Source organism: Sus scrofa, chromosome 18, assembly GCF_054392235.1.
Source record: "Sus scrofa isolate SSC_HxYL_T2T_F1_AM1 chromosome 18, Sscrofa_HxYL_maternal_Yorkshire_Landrace_v2.0, whole genome shotgun sequence".
Taxonomy (NCBI): domain Eukaryota; kingdom Metazoa; phylum Chordata; class Mammalia; order Artiodactyla; family Suidae; genus Sus; species Sus scrofa.
In genome coordinates this window covers 45,658,776-45,677,961 of record NC_139400.1, presented here as the reverse complement: position 1 = coordinate 45,677,961, position 19,186 = coordinate 45,658,776, and the positions used below count along the sequence as shown (strand labels likewise).

Sequence of the window (19,186 nt, the reverse complement as noted above, 5' to 3'; positions counted from 1 at the left end):
CTGAGTGAGGCCAGGGATGGAACCCGCAACCTCACGGTTCCTAGTCAGATTCATTAACCACTGAGCCACGATGGGAACTCTGAAAATCTAAAAATTTTAAAGAGATGAATTTTCTAAAAGATGTGCAAGTTATGCTCTCATTCAAGTTGATTTTTTCTTTTAATGGCTACACCTATGGCACATGGAAGTTCCTAGGCTAGGGGGTTGAATCAGAGCTGCAGCTGCCAGCCTATGCCACAGCCACAGTAATGCATGATCTGAGCCATGTTTGTGACCTACACCACAGCTCTTGGCAATGCTGGATTCTTAACCCACTGAGCAAGGCCAGGGACTGAACCTACGATCTCATGGATACTAGTCTGGTTCATTTCTGCTGAGCCACAAGAGGAACTCCAGACTTCATGTGGTTCTTGTATAAATAAATTTTTTAAGTTTTGCTAAATGCTTGGATAAAACTTGGAGGAACATTAGGTTTTATGTTAACATCATAACATTTATTACCAAGAACAGTAATTATTCACTTCTAAGCATGGAATTTGTTCCCCTAATGAGTCTAGTATTTGGAGCATGAATGGGGAAAGTAAAGGGCAAATAGAATTTCCTGTATATTTGCCTGAAGCCAAGAATCTTAAATAGCATTTTGTTTCCATGAGCAAAAAGTTTTAGCTGAACCTAAAGAAGGTAGACCTTCCTTTGTGGAAAATTCACTATGGATTTGAAGATAAGTGCAAGGTGAGTAACAAGAAGAACATAATTATGTTGTCTTGATGCTCATAATTGAGGTGAGAGCCTCTTCAGGTTGCATATGCACTTATGAAAGTAGGAAAGTTTTGTAATATTTGGGGAAATGATCTGTAGTTTATTCCAAAGAGACTAATTATAAAGGAAAAAATATTTTAGTATTTTAAGCAGTGGGTTGTGGGTATGTTCCTTTTAAGTAAGATTGAAAAAATAATTTATTCTAGATACTGATATGCCTTGCCTGAAATTTCTAACTGTGAGAAGCAAGAATCAAGAGAAGGGCTTTTGTTTGTGTTCAACTGTGCGACAACTAAAGGAAAGATATTTTATTATCAACGGTCTCTGAGAGTGAATCGTGTATTTGTTTTACTTTTTTTGTTTGTAATTTTGTTTGTAACACTGGGCTCATATTTCCTTAAAACATTGTAAAAAAAGGGAGTTCTCATTGTAGCTTAGCAGGTTAAGATCTTGTCATAGTGTCCATGAGGATAAGGCGATAAGGGTTTGATTTCTGGCCTCACTCAGTGAGTTAAGGACCCCAAGTTGCTGCAAACTGCGGAATAGTTCACAGATGTGGCTTGGATCCTGTGTTGTTGTGGTGTGGCATAAGTTGGCAGCTGCAGTGCCACTTCAACCCCTAGCTTGGGAACATCCACATTTCGTGGGTACAGTCATAAAAAGAAAACAATTTTCGAAAATAGTTTTAAAGCTATGTCTTAGAGTCTTTAACGTTAATGTAACCTCTATCTTTTCTGCCTCTCACCATCCTGTTTTTTTTTAATTTTTTATTATAGTTGATTTACAATGTTCTGTCAATTTCTGCTGCACAGCAAAGTGACCCAGCCATATATCCACATACATTCTTTTTTTCACATTACCCTCCATCATGTTCCATCACAAATGATCAGATACAGTTCCCTGTGCTATATAGTAGAATCTCATTGCTTATCCATTCCAAATGCAAGAGTTTGCATCTACTAATCCCAAACTTCCCCTCCCTCTTGGCAACCACAAGTCTGTTCTCCAAGTCCTCGAGTTTGTTTCTTTCCTGTAGACCCCCCTGTTTTGATGTCTATCACTCCTATGGCACTTGGCAAAAAAGCCAACAAACTAATCTCTCTATGAAGATCATTGCTTCCTCAAGAGGTAGAGCCTCTTCTTATGTAATGCTGAGTGCTTAGAAAAATTCAAAACCATTTGTGAGGTGACTGACTGAATGGGTGACTGGATGACTGCCTTAAACATTTCTTAGAGTTGGGTTGTGTCATTTGCTCTCTGAATGGGTGGGATAGCTATTGATTTGAAGAATCACGTAGGTTTCTGTGTTAAGGGGGCATCCATCCTGTGTAGGACCACCCTCCCCATGTGTCATTTTTTGTGTGTTTTTACATTGGGTGATCTCCTTAGGTGATGCGTAAGACTCAACTTTTCTACCCAGACATGGCCTTGAGTACTGATGGAATGCAGGGTTCTGGCTTGTCAAATATTCGAGGAACCTAGTTTCTTTTTAAACATGCCTAGTGGCTACTACTATAAGCACATTTTCATAAATCCATTAAATAAAGCATGTACTATTACTTTTACTCAGACACTTCTCTTATGAATATCTGGGGCATATTGTCAGAGACCTTATTAAGAATATTGAGGCTTAAGTATTTCAAATTTAGTAGAATGTTTACACCATTTCCTAAATCCCTTTCTTTCTTACCTTAAAAGGGGAGAAGGAATCCTACCTAAGGCCTCATTCATTTCTTCTCAATGACTGGAAGAATTATATAAATTACTGCTGAAGCATATTCAACAAAGATATTCATCTTTTAACCAAAGTTATTAGTAAATTGAGAAAGACCATTTTTCTTTAAATGAGGATGGCTAAGACTCTAGTTTTTATCTTATGTCATTAATACCTTCTTCTTTCTTGTCTCCATCTCCTGTTTTGCAAAGGTTGGGAAGGCAGACTCTGGAGTCAGAACCTGGGTTTTCATTCTGCCTTCACCACTCATGAGCTCTGGGGTCTGGTGTAATCTCTTAGCTCCTTGAGACTTGGATTCCTCATCTACAAAATGAGATAGAGTATCTGTCTTATTGGGTTGCTAAGAGAATTGAATAAAATAATGTACTTTAATTGGAAAATTGTAATTGCCTTTAGGGTGTCAGCTATTATTAATTTAGCTGTGTAGGATCGTACCGATATGAACAAAAAAATACTGTAAGCAAGCAAAGGTTCAGGTGCCCACAGCACAAAAAGTCAAATTCTGGCAGCAGGTGTTGGCAGCAAAGTCAGGATTTGTTGCAGCGCACCAAGCAAGGCAGTTAGAAGACAAGCCTCAGATCCACTCCAACTTGGTCCTTGAGTTAGCGTGTTTTGTTTTGTTTTGTTTTTTTCAAAGGGAAGAGCAAAGGGGCTGGGGTTAATCATCTTGTGACATTTCTTTTTTCTTTCTTTTTTTTTTTTTTTTTTGTCTTTTGTCTTTTAGAGCTGCACCTACAACATATGGAGGTTCCCAGGCTAGGGATCTAATCGGAGCTACAGTTGCCAGCCTACACCACAGCCACAGCAACGTCAGATCCAAGCCTCGTCTTCGACTTAACACCACAGCCACAGTAACTCCAGATCTTTAACCCACTGAACGAGGCCAGGGATCGAACCTGCAACCTCATGGTTCCTAGTCGGATTCATTTCTGCTGCACCACGACTGGAACTCCATCTTGTGACATTTCTTATTTGTAGTTTTGGGAGTCAAGATGCCTACCGTTTAGGAGTCTCTGGTCTAGTGGTCCATGACCTGGGTGTCTGTTAGTCTCTCTTGCCCAGGAGAAACAATCTAAGTCTCTGCACGTTAATAATGTTATCAACCACAGCAAGTTTAGTCACCTGACTCTGAATCTGTCGCATTTAGTGAGCACAGGATGGAGTTCAGAGAGGATAAGAAAGAGAATGAAATTCTGGATAGAGAAGTTAATCATAAACTCGGCAGGAGAGCTTGGTTTTAGGGAGAGTCGGTTTCAATACTGTGATCAAAAGAAGACTTCTCCAAGTTCACACCATTTATTATAAATATTGCTTTTTGGTCAGTTGGTTCTTCCTGTATTTTGAGCAGTATTGAGAAAAGACGTACTGTAGCACGTTCATATGGTATGTCTTGCATGTGTTATGGAGACAGGCAGAAAGTGATTTCTCTGCTTTCATTTAACAGCAAAATTTCTCTCAAAGACCGACTCACTCACGGTCCTTCCTCACCCCCACCCCCTGTACAATCCATGCCAAACTGACTCCTGTTCCTGACATGCCATCGAAACTGCTTTTGACAAGGCGGCCAACCACCTGGCATTTATCAAGTCAGAAGGAAATCTGTCTTCCTTCACTCGTCTGCCAGCACATTGCACAGAGTGGGCTGTTTCCTCCTCCTGAAATATTCCCTTCATTTTCCTTCAAATCACACTCCCCCACATTACTGTCCTCCCTTTCTTGGGCTCCTTTGCTAGTTTTTCCTTGTCCATCTGACCTCTGAAAGTTTGTTTGCCTTGGGACTTGGTCTGCGTCTTATTCTGTTCCATCCAAAACAATCTGTTCCTATCCCATAGCTTTAAATACCATTAAATGTGACTCTCACTCAGATCAAATCTCTGAGCCAGACATTTTCACATTATCAAGTGCGAGCTCATAACTCTGCCTACCTACTTGACTCTTTCCCCTTCAAATACATTGGGTCTAAACCCCAACCCTCCACACATACTCCATGCTCCCACTTCTTCCCAACCTCGGTAAATGGCACTACCACTCACCCCAAATATGTATCATAACAATCCCCTTCCACCATGATCTTTTTTTTTTTTTTTTTTTTTTTTTTGTCTTTTTGCCTTTTTTAGGGCCGCTCCCTTGGCATATGGAGGTTCCCATGCTAGGGGTCTCATCGGAGCTTTAGCCACCAGCCTATGCCACAGACAGCCATGCCAGATCCAAGCCACATCTGTGACCTACACCACAGCTTACGGCAATGCTGGATCCTTAACCCACTGAGCAAGGCCAGGGATCGAACCCACAACCTCATGGTTCCCAGTCAGATTCGTTAACCACTGAGCCACAATGGGAACTCCCACCATGATCTTTAAAAAAAAAGAAATGAGGTAATGTCACGTTTAAAACTCTTGAGTGGGAATTCATGGCTAATGGAATTAAAACAAAATGCCCCCCTGGCTGCAAGGCCCACGTTATCAGGGTCCCCAGCCTGACTTCAGCTCCTGCCACTCTGCTCCTCTGAGGAGGAGTCTCACCCTCTGCTCCAGAGACACTAGCCTTTTACTTTTCCTTGAACAGAGCAAGCTTGTGGCTTCCTCAGCGCCTTTGCCTGGGCTCTTCTCCTGCTTAATGCGTCAGAGCTTGGCCTTGGTTTCCCCTCCAGTGGGTCTGCCTTGATCATCTATCAGAATAGACCCTCCCACACTGCAACGTATTCATTCCATTTTGGTCACAGCTCTAGCAAAACTAATCCTTATAGATCAGCTTGGGAGCTACTTGAGGACAGTACCTTGTCACTGTTCATCACCTGTTTGATGCTATAGCCTGGGAGTTAGTAGAGGGCTTAGCACACAGGTAGCTCTCAGTATATTGGGTTTATCAAATGTCTGTATGTCATAGGCTTCTAAGAATGTGGCTGGGTATGAAGGAGACACAGGCCCTGCCCTGTTTAATAAGCACTGTCATAATAACCATATAATGTGCAATGGAACCTGGGAGGTAAAGAAGCTTCATGGAGGAGGTTATGTCTGAATTCAGATGAGTATAAATATGCCAGGGGAAGGAGTAAAAGGAGGTTTGGGCCAAGAGAAGAGCATGAGCGAAAGCCTAGAGCTGTGAAAAAAACATGTCATGTTTAAATTATCAGCTCAAACAAGTTTTTTGAAGAACGTAGAATTTATGCAGATCTATAGGACTTGGGAGAAGAAAAGTCAGGACCTAAATAAAATCAGATGATGGAAAAAGAGTTTTAAGTTTAAGCAGAAAATGCAATTTCACAACTATGGCTCATTTAAGCTACTGGTAATTAAGAGCATATATAGTAACAAACACCGCCTGGGTCTTGCAGGTGTAGGTAAACTTTAAAAAACTGTGGAAGGAGGAATAGTTTGAAACAGCTCAAGATGCAACTAAAGAGATCCTAGGCTGTGACTCAGTGCCTTCCATCCAGTAATGGGAATGAGTGTGGTGATGGCAGCAACCATGTGCAGAATGATTTCGTTTATATCATTTTATTTCCCTTCAATGGGACAAACATACATTCAGATTCTGAGATAGGCAGTGGGAATAGAAAAAGAAATAATCTTGGGCTCCAAGAAACCACAGTCTAATCAAAGCCAAAGGCACATGAATAATTGCCAACCTGGGATTTGAAGGTAAGAAGAACCTTCTCTGTAACCTCAGTAAATGCTGTCTAAAGCAATGCAGATTATTTCTTCCAAAAATCCAGCTGGACGTTAGCCCATTTTCTCGTAGGATGTTTAATTGAGTCTGAACATGAGGACACTTCCAATGGTGAACTGAACAGAATATGCAAATACTGGTCATTGAAACTGGTTGGAAAATGCCAATGAATTTCTTTTCATTTATGTAGAAAATACATCTCTCTTTTAAAAAGAAAAAGAGTAAAATATTTTATAAAGTTAATATATATTCATTTTAGAAAACTAACTATTTAAATGAAAATAAACACATGCCTATTACATATAGATTTTAATAGGCATTTTAAAAACCAAAATCAGGATCATATCATGATATGTTTGCACTTATCTTCCTTGATTTGAAGGTCATTTACTGTGCATTTCATGTTGCCGTTGGTTGTCTTTTTAAAAAAACATTAAAAACCATAAATTTCTTACATCAAATCAAGAATGGAAAACAATCTTCTAAGTCCTCATAGGAAATGTGGAATTTAAAACCTTTTTCCTACCCTAATTACCTTAATTCTTGGAATTTATACAATTTAAGGTTTTGACTTACATTTTGAGAAATAAATAATTCTCTTGTCATACAGATCTTCTTTTTCAAATTTTTTTTAGACCTGTCTTTCATAGTGCAACTAAATTCTCAAGAGTTATTTGAACTACGTGGTTCTTGTTATCAGCCGACTTTTTCACACCACAAAATCTAGTCACAGATTAGTGTCACAGAGGCCAACCTGATTTTTACCCTCTGCACACAACCTACTTTTGGCTTTATATATATATATATAGTCTTTCTGATAGTTAGTGTATGTCAAGTATTTTGTCAGGATGTACCTAAAATTTCTAGGAATGGACAAAAGCCCACCAAGTCAAATTCCCCGGGATTTTTGGTCTAGGAAAGCATGACACATCTATGTACAATTCTTGCTCTTCTGTCATTGTCTTTCCTTCCTCAGGTTCCCCACAGAATTGCTCAGCTGACTCTGTTCTCTGTCCTAGACACTTATCACCCTCTTTCTTATTCTTTTTTATTCCTTCATTCTCCTTCTCTGTTTTCCTGAAGAGTCCTAATCTTTCCTCTTTACACTGATTTGATTTTCTGACAATTTCCCCCCAGGAACTGTTGTGATGTGAGGTTCTGCTATTACTATATTGCATGTTTTGTTTTCTTGAACACCTTCCTTATCTCACCTCATTCCCTTTTCATCTTGGACTCTTCTGTTTCTTTCTTTTTTTTTTTTTTTCTGCTTCTTTTCAGTAAAAGTTGTTTTCTTTCACCTTGTTGAGGTTGACAGTTTTGAACAATTTCTTTTGCTTTCTGAAATAAAGCCATTTTGGAAGCTTGTTTTTCCTCCAGAGTTTTTAGCATCATGTCTTGCATTCTTTATGCCTTGTTAATACATTTTTTTTCCATGGGCATATTTTGCTTTTGTTTTCCTTGCATCTCTATCCCAGAGGAAGATAAATCTGTATACCCCCAACTGCCCCCCCACTCTCAGGTTCCACCACCAGTGCAAGAGGAAAGCAAGTTCTCATTGTTTGGCAAACTGGTATTCATTGAATGAGCCACTGATGATATTTTTCTTTTCTTTTCTTTTTTGTCTTTTTTGGGGTCTTTTTTTGTCTTTTTAGGGCCGTGCCCACAGCATACAGAGGTTCCCAGGCTAGGGGTCTAATCGGAGCTGTAGCTGCCGGCCTACACCAGAGCCTCAGCAACGCCAGATCCAAACTGCATCTGCAACCTACACCACAGCTCATGGCAATGCCAGATCCTTAACCCACTGAGCGAGGTCAGGGATTGAACCCGAAACCTCATGGTTCCTAGTCGGATTCCTTAACCACTGAGCCACGACAGGAACTCCCTGATTATATTTTTCGATCCAATTCCATTAGCTTTAGTGCTAGAGAGAATTATTTCCAAACTCCAATAATAGAGTGGTAGGAAATCTTAGTTTTTGATGTGGTTGAATGTTCTCCCTTCTCTTGACATCTTCATCTGTATTTTATTTTTGGAAGTTAAGAAGAGCCACTTGGGACCAATAGCCTGGTGTCGTTTTTTTCCTCCTCCATAAAAGTAATTTCCTGCAGACCCATTTCTCCAAGGCTCTGAACTTCTATTGAGTGATTAGAGCTTCTACTATCGATGTACTAGGTTGGATTTGCACCTTGTGATAGAGAGAAAATCTCCCTGTTCTCATCAACCGTTCCTAAGCCATTCTTTTCCTTCATATTGTGACAAGCAAATGGTCAATAATAAAGCATAAAGCATCCTTCTTCTGAAGCATTTTTCTTAGTACCAGAGAGGGCAAATCTCTGGGGTAAGGATGAAGGTGGTTCCCAGGCAACAGAAGCAGTTTATGCACATCCACTGGGGGACCCTTTTTGATTTTGACTATATAGGGAGTCTGACCATCTGACAAACTGGAGTTCTACACTGTGATGGAAGTCACCAAGCGAAATACTTTAGTATTCACTAAATAATTCAGTTTAATCTAGTAAATGGAAGCTATGCAGGTGCCTTTTGTGTTAGCCATGTCTTTTATCTTCTGTGTTTGGAGGCTTCGACATCTCAGGTCTTGCTCTCTTTGGGAGGACCACTCCTCCAAGGGCTTGTCAACTGCCAATTCCTAGAGATAGTGAGCATCCAGCCAGGGAGCACACCTTTCAAATGCAAACTGGTCAATCCAGAGCCCGTATCCTCAACCATCCCCTTTATCCAACTTTCATGTTCTGGGCCACTGTCCACTTGCCCTCATCACCACAGGATCAGGTTCTCAACAACCAGGGACAGACGCTATGCCCTGGAGCCCACTGAAATGATCTGAAATTAGCCAATCCTGGGTCAGCAGCTTACCATGCCAGACCCATTCCTTCCTGCAGAAATCACAATAAAGGCCCTGGCTCACAATTTTCCTTCTCCCTTGGCCTTCTGACCAATCCTGGTGCTTCCCTGGGTAGCCCCCATCGTGTGCTGTGCCCTTCTTCTTGGCATCTCTGACTATAACAAGCTACCTTTCCAGTGACCTTTGTCTTCTGATCTGGAGGCCTTGCCATACTTAGAGCATAATAAAACCTATATTTTAAAGCACCTTCAAATGGCAGAATTAAAACCATTTAAGCCTCCTCCTTCATGTTTACCCATCAAAGCTGAGGAAATCATGGACGAATTTAGAGATGGGATTCATAGGAGTTGAGGCATGGAGAAAACAAAACAGATAAAGAAGGCGCCAGAGCCACCTTTAACTTCATGCGCACGTCCATCTCCCATCAGTGCTCATGATTTGATGCCCTCTCCTAAAAGAAATAGGTTCTGGAATCAGCACTAGGAGGTTGGTGAGCATTTCCCACCTGTCTGGACAGTGGAAGCAGGGAGTAGTAAGTGTGCAGAGGACAATGTCCCCATGGGCAGGTGGAGAGGTACGTGCTACCCACAGGTACCCTGTGGGGCTGGTCTCCCTAATGGTTTCAGCTCCCCATGTTTCCACACACTTCATTCCATTCACCACTTTTTTAGTCTCTAACTTTCCTATTCTGACATTAAACACAGTATTTCTTTTGTTCCCATTTAATTCTTTATTTTTTACAAATTGCTTTCCCAAGTGCTTAAATTAATGAGTGGCTTTAAGAAATAATTATTTTTTTTCTTCCTTGCAGTGGCAGTGGTGCTGACAGGGAACCCAGCTTTGCTCTGCAAATGAGCAGACTTGTTAGCCGTGGCTTCTGGTGGCAGGGAGAGGACACAGGGCTGATTCCTTGAAGGTCACTGATAAACAAAGTTCCTTTTAATTTTCATTCCTTTGCTGTTAAAAATGGACTATTCTTACTTTCATCAAGCTCCTGCTTTTATTCCTCTAAGTTCTCAATGAATTTCATGATAAAATTCTTTATGAAATTATTTATTCATCAATTATTAACGAATCCTTGCCTAAATTCTCTTCAAAAACTATAGTACAAGTGTGTTTAGAAGCCAACTGAACTCCTATTGATTTTTTTAAAACTGATTACTTACAAATATTTAAACAATGAATATTAATTGAGTGTTTATACAGTATCTAGAGCACTGTTCTAGATGCTGGGTATGCATCAGGGAACACAATAGAATTATTTCTATCATAATTTAAATTTAAGATAATTTCACCATAGTATTAGCCAAAAGCACATAGAAGCAGTAGTGCCCAAAAAATAAATATAGGGATAAACCTAAATATCCAATCTTTTCTACCAAGGTTGATATGAAACGACTGGTTTATTCTAATGCTTTGGCCTCCCAGATGGGGTAGGACAGAACACATGTCCAAGCACTGGTTGGGAGAGACTCAGATCCCTTGAGCCAGGGTGGAAGAGGTCACGGTTTTTTCAGCCACAAAATGTTTCATGAGTTCTGCCAAATCTAGTTTCAGCCCTATAAATATCAAAGCCCACTAATGAGTTAGTGCAGCAGCCACATGTTCTGGTAATAGATGAGCTTTCTGTCTGAGGGGTTCTTGTTCTCTGAGTCCCCATGGACATTTCAGGGTGAGGCCAAGTTAGAAACCACTACTTAGATGCCACATGAGACCAGCATAGCTGTTTTTCAGAGTTAGATTTTCGAAAGCTGTTTATTCAGCAAATAGGTGAAGGTCTTTTAATCTTTGAAATCCCATAGTCTAAAGGTATATGATGAAAAAAACTAGCTTTGTCTCTGACCTAAGGCTGTACAGATTTTTTAATGGCCAGAAAATTTTCTTGTCATGTATTTGTGTTGCAAAGATTAGGAAGAACTGTATTTCTTCCAGCAGGTACTATGGTATTTTTTAAATAATCAGCTGGTCAAAAGGGACTGGAAAGATGGGCTCTTAGAGTTGGAACTGATAGCCTTGCCTGACCAAAAGAATTAAGTCAAGGATGAGGGCAGGGCAGGAACCCCTCACCTAAACCATGGCAGATACTTACACTGTGCCAAGCATAGAGTTGCTGCTTGTCGAATGAATAAATGATGACCTGTTCTTCAGAGTGTGCAAAATGCTTCCAGTACTCGCCCAGAAATATTCGGAATGGGGGTCCTTTATAGGAAGTAGGTCTTCGGTGAGCTGGTGAGGTTTCCTCTGTGAGTGATATCAGGACCTGAATATGGTCTATTTTTTGCCAAAAACCCTGTGAGGATAATTCAATGAATTAAAATGGTTTCTATCCCTAGGTTTCAACACTTGTTTTAGTAGATAACTCTGCTAAATCTCTTGTGTTAGCAGAAATTTGGTATTTAGGACAAACAGAAGTGGAGCTTCTCTGGTGGAGAACCTGAAGCACGTCCCCCTGAGCTCTCTCTCTCCCCCAGCAGCCTCCATAGGGCAGTTTGAAAACACTGGCCTAGTCACATGAAAAGATGCTCAACAGCACTAATTATTAGAGAAATGCCAGTCAATCTGCAGTGAGGTACCACCATAATTAAAGTCAGAAGGCCATAATTTAAAACTCTACAAATAACAAATGGTGGAGAGGGTGTGGAGAAAAGGGAACCCTCCTACACTGATGGTGGGAATGTAAATTGGTGCAACCACTATGGAAAACAGTATGGAGGTTTCTCAAAAAACAAAAAATAGAATTACCGTATGATCCAGCAATCTCACTCCTGGGAATATAGCTGGACAAAACTATAGCTCAAAGAAGATACATGCACCTCAATATTCACAATAGCACTACTTACAATAGCCAATAGCCAAGACATGCAAACGACCTAAATGTCCATCAACAAATAAATATATATGATGGAATACCATGAAAAAGAACAAAATAATGCCACTGCAGCAACACAGATGCAACTAGAGATTACCATGCAAGTGAAGTAAGTCAGAAAGAGAAGGACAGATACCATATGATATCACTTATATGTGAAATCTAAAATATGGCACAAAAGAACAGAAACATACAGACACGGAGAACAGACTTGTGACTGACAAAGAGGAGGAGGGAGGGAGTGGGATGGAGTGGGAGTTTGGGGTCAGAAGATACAAACTATTACATGCAGAATGGATAAACATGGTCCTGCTGTATGGCACAGAGAACTATATCCAGTCTCCTGAGCTAGACCATGATGGAAAAGAATATAAAAAGGAATATCTATATATGTATAACTGAGTCATTTGACTGTACAGAAGAAATTGGTACAACATTGTAAATCAACTATAATTTAAAAAAAAAAGAAAAAAAAAAGAAAGCACTGGCTTAGAGATGCATTCTGGAGTAATTATCTAGATGACATAAACAGGTTAAGTGTATTTAACCTTTACCCTGATTTAGCCTTTATCCCTGATTTGAGAGTTAAGATTTGGCCATTTAATCTCATTCTCAAGATTCATGATTTCCTAATCAAATTCTGGAAGACTGCTCAATCTGTATTCTTGGCTTCATGTAGGAGAGAAAAATTCTATCAAGTTTAAGCTCTGGAGGTCGAACACTGTGACAAATACCATCTAGTAGTCAGCCATTTGACACCAACTTCACTTGGAGGCTTCCAGTTTTCAAGGCAAACGTGTGGAGGATCAAAGCTCTGCCTGAGAAAAAAATCTCACTTATGTAAGAGCTTGTCATTAAAATTCACATCATGGTGCATGAGCTTTAGGGAATAGATTAGAGGTTGGGATGGGGTTTCGTTTGATCGTTTTCTTTTTATTCTGATCATTTGATTCACTAATAATTTTACTGATAGAGTTTTATTAAATAAATAGCTTGTGCTTTCTAACAGAGTCCTAGATTGTGGTGATTGCTTCTTTTTTCCTTTTCCTTCTATCTTCTTTTCTTTACTCTTTTGCAAAGTTTTATTGAAATAATAATTCATATACATTACACATTTAAAGTATGCAGTTCAGTGTTTATTTAGTATATTCACAGAGTTGTGCAACCGTCATCGTAGTCAATTTTAGAACATTTTCTGTCACTTCAAAAGGGAAGCCCATATCTTTTTAGTTATCACCCTTACATTCTCCACAGACCTAAGCAACCACTAATCTACTCTCTATCTCTAGAAATTTTCCTATTGTGGACACTTCATATAAATGGAATTGTATGATATGTGGTCTTATATGACTGGCTTCTTTTACTTAGCACAGTGTTTTCAAGATTCATCCATGATACAGCATGAGATCAGTACTCATTTCCTTTTTATGGCTGAATAACATCCCATTGCCTGAATAACCACATTTTGTTTATCCATTCACCAACTGATGGAGATTTGAGTTGTTTCTACACTTAGGCTATTATAAATAGTGCCGTTATTAATACTTGTGTACAAGTCTTTGTGTGGACATATGTTTTCATTTCTTTTGGGTATATATCTGGAGTGGAATTACTGAGTCAAATGTTAATTCTATGTTTAACTGTTTCAGGAACTGCTAAACTGTTTTCCAAAGTTGCTATACCATTTTACATTCCCCCTAGAGGATATGAAGGTTGCATTTTCTCCACATCCTCACCAGCACTTGTTATCTGACTTTGGGTTACAGGCATATCTCATTTTATTGTGCTTCACTTTATTGTGCTTCACAGATGATGCATTTTTACAAATTAAAAGGTTCATGGAACCTGCGTTGTCAGATGATGATTAACAATGGAATATTTCTAAATTAAGGTATGTACATGGTTTTTTAGATATAATGCTATTGCACACTTAATAAATTACAGTGTAGTGTAGACATATGTACTTTTATATGTACTGGGAAACCAAAAATTTAGTATGATTCCCTTTATTGAGGTAATTGCTTTATCAGAGTGCAGTATATTCAAGGTATGCCTATATTGCCATTCTAGTGTGTGTGAAGTAGAATCTCATTGAGGTTTTGATTTGCATTTCTCTGATGACTAGTGATGTTGAGCATCTTTTCATGTGCTTACTGGCCATTTGCAGAAATGTCTGTACAGATGCTTTGCCCATTTTTAATTGGATTACTTGTTATTACTGAGCTATGAGTTCTTTACATATTCTAGATGCAAGGTCTTTTATCAGATATATGACTTGCAAATCTTCCCTCCTGTTTTGCAGGTTGTATTTTCACTTTCTTGATAGTGTCTGTTGAAAACCTGTAAGTTTTTAATTTTGAAGAAGTCCAACTTCTATTTTTTCTTCTCATCTTGCTTACGTTTCGGGGTCATACCTAAGAATCCACTATCCAACTCAAGGTCACAAACATTTACCCTCATGTTTTCTTGTATGAATTTTGTAGTTTAGGCTCTTATGTTTAATCCTTCGATTTATTTGGAGTTAATTTTTGGTTATGGTTCTTGTTTTCATTATTTCTTTCTTCTTTCACTTTTCTGTCTTCAACAATACAAGAATCAAATTTGTTTAAGACAAATTGCCTGAATAATATGTGGAAATATTAACAAACTGGTTATTAGTGTGAAGAAGGGGGAAATATAGGCAATGAGGTTAGTTGGTTTTGAATTTGTATTATGTATTATGTGATCTACACATCTAAAGCATTCTGCATAAAATTGTGGTCAAATAATATTCAGAATTTCATCTTCACTTCCTCCTACAAATGAACACGTCTTCCATTTTACTTATGAATATTCATACCTTGTTTCCATTCTTGCTATACAAGCCATTTCAAACCGTGCTGCTTACATAACACAGCTTTTGTTTTCCAGTAAAAAAAAAAAATCTGCTTTCTCCATAGGCATACTGCCACACACACACACACACACACACACACACACACGTGCACATGCTCACATGCACACACTGCTACCTCTTCCCAATATGATCATGTGTTTTCTGTCACCGATGTCCCTGCAATTCACCTCTTCTTGTCACTCACCTTTCAAGTTACATACACATGTGAGGTTTCTCAGTTATTTTTATAGGCACAGTTCAGCATGGGAGCAATCTGGATGATAAGAAAAAAATCACAATGGAAAGGAAGGGCCAGATAACACACTAGAGTATTTAGTCATTCCCTTGTGTTTTAGGATAGAAATGTAGGATTTAGCCATAGAGTAAGCATAATGCATAATTATCACATTGGGATGCTAAACACAGAGGGTGCATTCACTCCTAGCATAGAGTAAAATCTGGTTTATGAGAAAATGCAGGTTTTGCATTTTTCCAACAAAATAAGTGAGTGGGAGTGGAAGGAGACTGGCATTCTGATGATTATTTCAGAATACTAATGCCTGTCAGAGGCGGTAGCAATGATGGCCAGTCCCCACTGCCTTAGGTCGACAGAGGAGTGAGGGTGTCCCCTCCCCTCTTTAGGCAGCAGCCCAACAGGTACTTTTGACCAACCAGCAAGTAATTTTTTTGTATATCTATGGAAGAAAACATGGTCCAAGTGCTCAGGGAGGACCCAGCCAGGAAAGCCAAAGCGATCCTCATGAACTAATGAAAGGGCAATTGAGCATCAGATTGTGTGATCCTGAATATAAAGGCTGAAGGAGGACAGAGGGAATCAGTGAGCCTTAGAGGATGGGGTGGTGGGATGTTGAGAGGCTTTTATGGAGAATGTGGGTTGGGATTGGGTTGTGAAGAATGAAAACAATTTTTTAAAGGAAAAAGGGAAAAAGAGAGGGTAAGCCACTTGCAAGAAAGGACAGAAACACAGCCTCACAATGAACCAGGCATTGGGCAGAGCCTCATTATGCTCTCATTTGGAGTGTTTCATGATTCTGAAAGTGGGTATAATTACCCCTTCAAGGAGTTGAATGCCTTGGTCACTCAGCTTCTAAGCAGTAAAATTGTGTTTGGATCAAAAGTCCTGAGTCTTTTCCCCAGTAACACATGCTATAGATACTGTCCTACAGGCATGGAGACCAGAGTTAGGACCAGTGCTCTCTGCATCAGCTCTAATTCCTCCCTACTATTCTCTCTCTGACCTACCAGGCAATACAGATTAAGAATCAGTTTCAGACCATGGGTTCCCAACTTGCTTATCCTTAGAATCATCTTAGTAGTTTAAAAAAATGACCTGTTTCTAGGCCCTTCGCCAGACCCAGTGAAACTGAAAATCTAGAAGTAAGATACTTGGGTCATTTCCACTTGTCCTCCATCACCTCCCAAAGAACCCTGGATAGAGTGGGCATCAATAAATGTCTATCACATAAATCAGTAACAAATACATTGAATCATTGTTTTACCTACAAATTTGATGATTGTAAGTTCCTTGTTGCCTCGGTTTATTTTCTCCATTACGCCAACATCATCCTTTTGTGGAAAGGTCTCTTTCTAAGTGAAGAAAATGAGGACTGATGGGCTTTTTCCAGTCTGGAGTCCATTGTGAACCCAAAACACATTTTCTAAATTTGAAATGCAATTGACACACAATAGTTTATTAGTTTCGGGTTACATTCATAGTTACATCATAATGATTTGATATTTATATACATTTCGACATGGTCACTACGATAAATCTAATTACCATCTGTGCCAAAGTGCATATTTCCAGGACTGATAGAAGGCAGATGCATGTCTCTGGCACTGGTAGGGGGGAATACACACCCCAACTTTTCTCTCCTTTTTATCTTGGCTCTGTTTTCTTCCTAATCTAAACCATCATGTTAAGACCAGCCTTTGCTGTTTCTCTTTTCCCAGAGTTAAACCTCAAGGTTGGTTGGTTGGTTTTGTTTGTTTGTTTTTACCCTCTTTACTGTTGTTGTTTTGTGGAATAAAAGGGTGACTGATAGACCCTTGTTGATTTTCATAAGCTGGCCCAGATCAACTCTGGTTGGTTGCTGAGTTTGGTAGTGGAATGGAAGATGGAGAGAGGCAAGTAAACTTACGTGGTCTTTATTCATTCCATTTGTAATCTGATTTATGTCAAATTGTAGATATGCTTTGGGTTGACTGTGTTCATCAGGATGACTTAAACATTGCTGGATTTGGTTCCAAATCGAAGTGCTTGATAAAGTGGTCCTGTGATTTTTCCATCGCTTTCTTCCATCCACTTCAGCATGCTACCAAGGCTTCCACACTGTATCATCAGATTCTCATAGAAACAAGTGATGGGAGATATGTGACAACATGATTAGAAATATTGGCGTTCTCTAAGTTTAAGAGTGCTTCAGTCATGCCATAATTACTAGTGCAATAGGAATAGGAAAGGTCTAACTGAGATTCACCCCTCTTTGGTAGCCAATGGGTCTGAGATGATATTTCAGCCTTGCTTCATTTTCCCTTCTGCATTTATTATTCCATTATTATAAAATGTCACTTTGCCTATAAAATATTGTGCCTTGCTGTCAAGTTTTATTTGGTTCAGCTTTTAAGTCAGAAGAAGATTTTGTGGCTGATCATGCCAGCTTGTGCCAAAGGAATTTTCTAAGTTATAGTTAGTTTTGTCAATACACACATTGTTTTTAAGGTAGTTTGGGAACAAACATTCACCTTAAAAAATTCATACTTAAGCAAAAGACACACATTCACAATTTGACTCAGGTCTTGTATATCTTTTATCATATACACTGGATTTAAAAAATTGCTTTTAGAATTGGTTTGGGTGGGAGAAAAAAGGCCAGTAGTCTATTCAGTTCATGGGACAGTTAGTCACTAGGGAGAATAGCAAACTGTTTGAAGTAAAAAGAAAAGAGTTCCTTAAAAGCTTTAACACGCATGAGATGATTCAGTTTTGCCACCTTCTCCTGGCCTGCTCCACTTTCCCACCCACCATTTCAATTTCGGTGACCTTTTCCTGATCATCCATCTTTCAAAACTGTCATCCGAATTTCCAGCTGCTTCTTCAGCCTGCGAAACTCCACCCAGCCTAGTGGAAGCTCCAAAGCTAGGTTGCCCTTTCCTCCTACTGCTTCTTCCTAAATAGAAACTCTTCATTAGATCAATTCTCTCCAAATAGTGATGAGAAGCAGTCTGTTACCACAAGCACATCCTTAGTCTTTGAAAGGGAAACAACTTAAAAGATGTTTTGAGATGAGAAACCATTTTTGTAGGAAAAAAAAAAAATCTAATAGGAGCTCTGGTTAATTGATGTACTCGGCATGTTTTAGTTCATGCTTATGAGATTTGCATGACCACACAAGTTTAGTGTTCTGTCTGAAATCTACCAGATTGCTTTTCCCATAAAATAAACCATCCTTACTGCTAATGTTTGCAGCGCATCCCTTCCCGGCATAAGAATGGACAGGAATTATTTTTGAAGAAAGCCACCAGTTCTCATCTAAATCTGTTTTTCAGGTGTTTTGTCCATAAGCACAATGGCTGACAGTTACCTCTATGGAAATCAGCACTTTTGACAAAAGTGTAACAAGTTAACAGATTTTACTTTTTCTCAGGGAAGGGGCTTTGCTTTGATGAGGTTTTTGTCTTTGCTAAATTCATTGTGGATGGAATTCCTGCCTTTATCACAGCTCTGGACATGCTGCGTGGACCACCCTTTAGAATGTATCACAATGACCACTGTCAGCATTCAATAAAGACAACAGAAGAGGACCCATGATTTATGGCCAGTACCACCCTGATCTGTGTGGAGTTACGGATTGTCTCCATTTCAGATTCCTTGCTGTCAGCCAGCTTGTGTGAGAGGTCTTTCACCGGGAATGACTATTTGAAGTTGCAACCGTACTGTGTGAATAAAGGCCAAGGCAAGGGAAAGAACCGATGGAGAAGGAAAACCCCACATTAGATGTACTAAAAAGAATCTACATTTTTGGTTAATTTGTAAAAAAAAAAGTGGGGGGGGTGCCTTTTGATGTGGCCCCAGTCAACTTCTCACTGAAAAAGTGAGGATCTGGACTCAGAAAGCACTTGACTTGATTCTTACCAATGCCTCGGAGTGAAAAGTGATTAGATAGCAGAAGGGAAAAGGAAGAAATGCCGCGCCAGCTGAAGGAAGAGAAAGAAGCTGAGAAGAATTTAATGTCACAAAGAGAGGTCACCTGGAAAATAGTGGGTTCACACATGCCCTCTGACCTGACCTGCTCTTGCACGTACGTCATTTTTAATACGTTAGATTTTCAGGGCGAGTAGGGAAGGTGAAGGTGAGGCTCTCTCAGGTGATCCCAGCCAGGAGAAAATACAATA

At 39.5% G+C, this 19,186-nt stretch overlaps 1 long non-coding RNA gene across 1 annotated transcript in view; it reads right to left on the bottom strand.

The window, feature by feature from the left end:
- The window catches only part of LOC146395015 (uncharacterized), a 76,543-nt gene that overhangs the window by 2,473 nt on the left and 54,884 nt on the right, over nucleotides 1-19,186 (bottom strand). Inside the window, exons 7-12 of the long non-coding RNA XR_014834249.1 lie at nucleotides 16,933-17,138; nucleotides 16,291-16,449; nucleotides 14,976-15,044; nucleotides 11,116-11,316; nucleotides 6,123-6,279; nucleotides 2,649-2,797 (exon numbers count right to left, since the gene is read on the bottom strand). This is a non-coding gene — a long non-coding RNA (uncharacterized LOC146395015). The remainder of the gene's footprint in view (nucleotides 1-2,648; nucleotides 2,798-6,122; nucleotides 6,280-11,115; nucleotides 11,317-14,975; nucleotides 15,045-16,290; nucleotides 16,450-16,932; nucleotides 17,139-19,186) is intronic.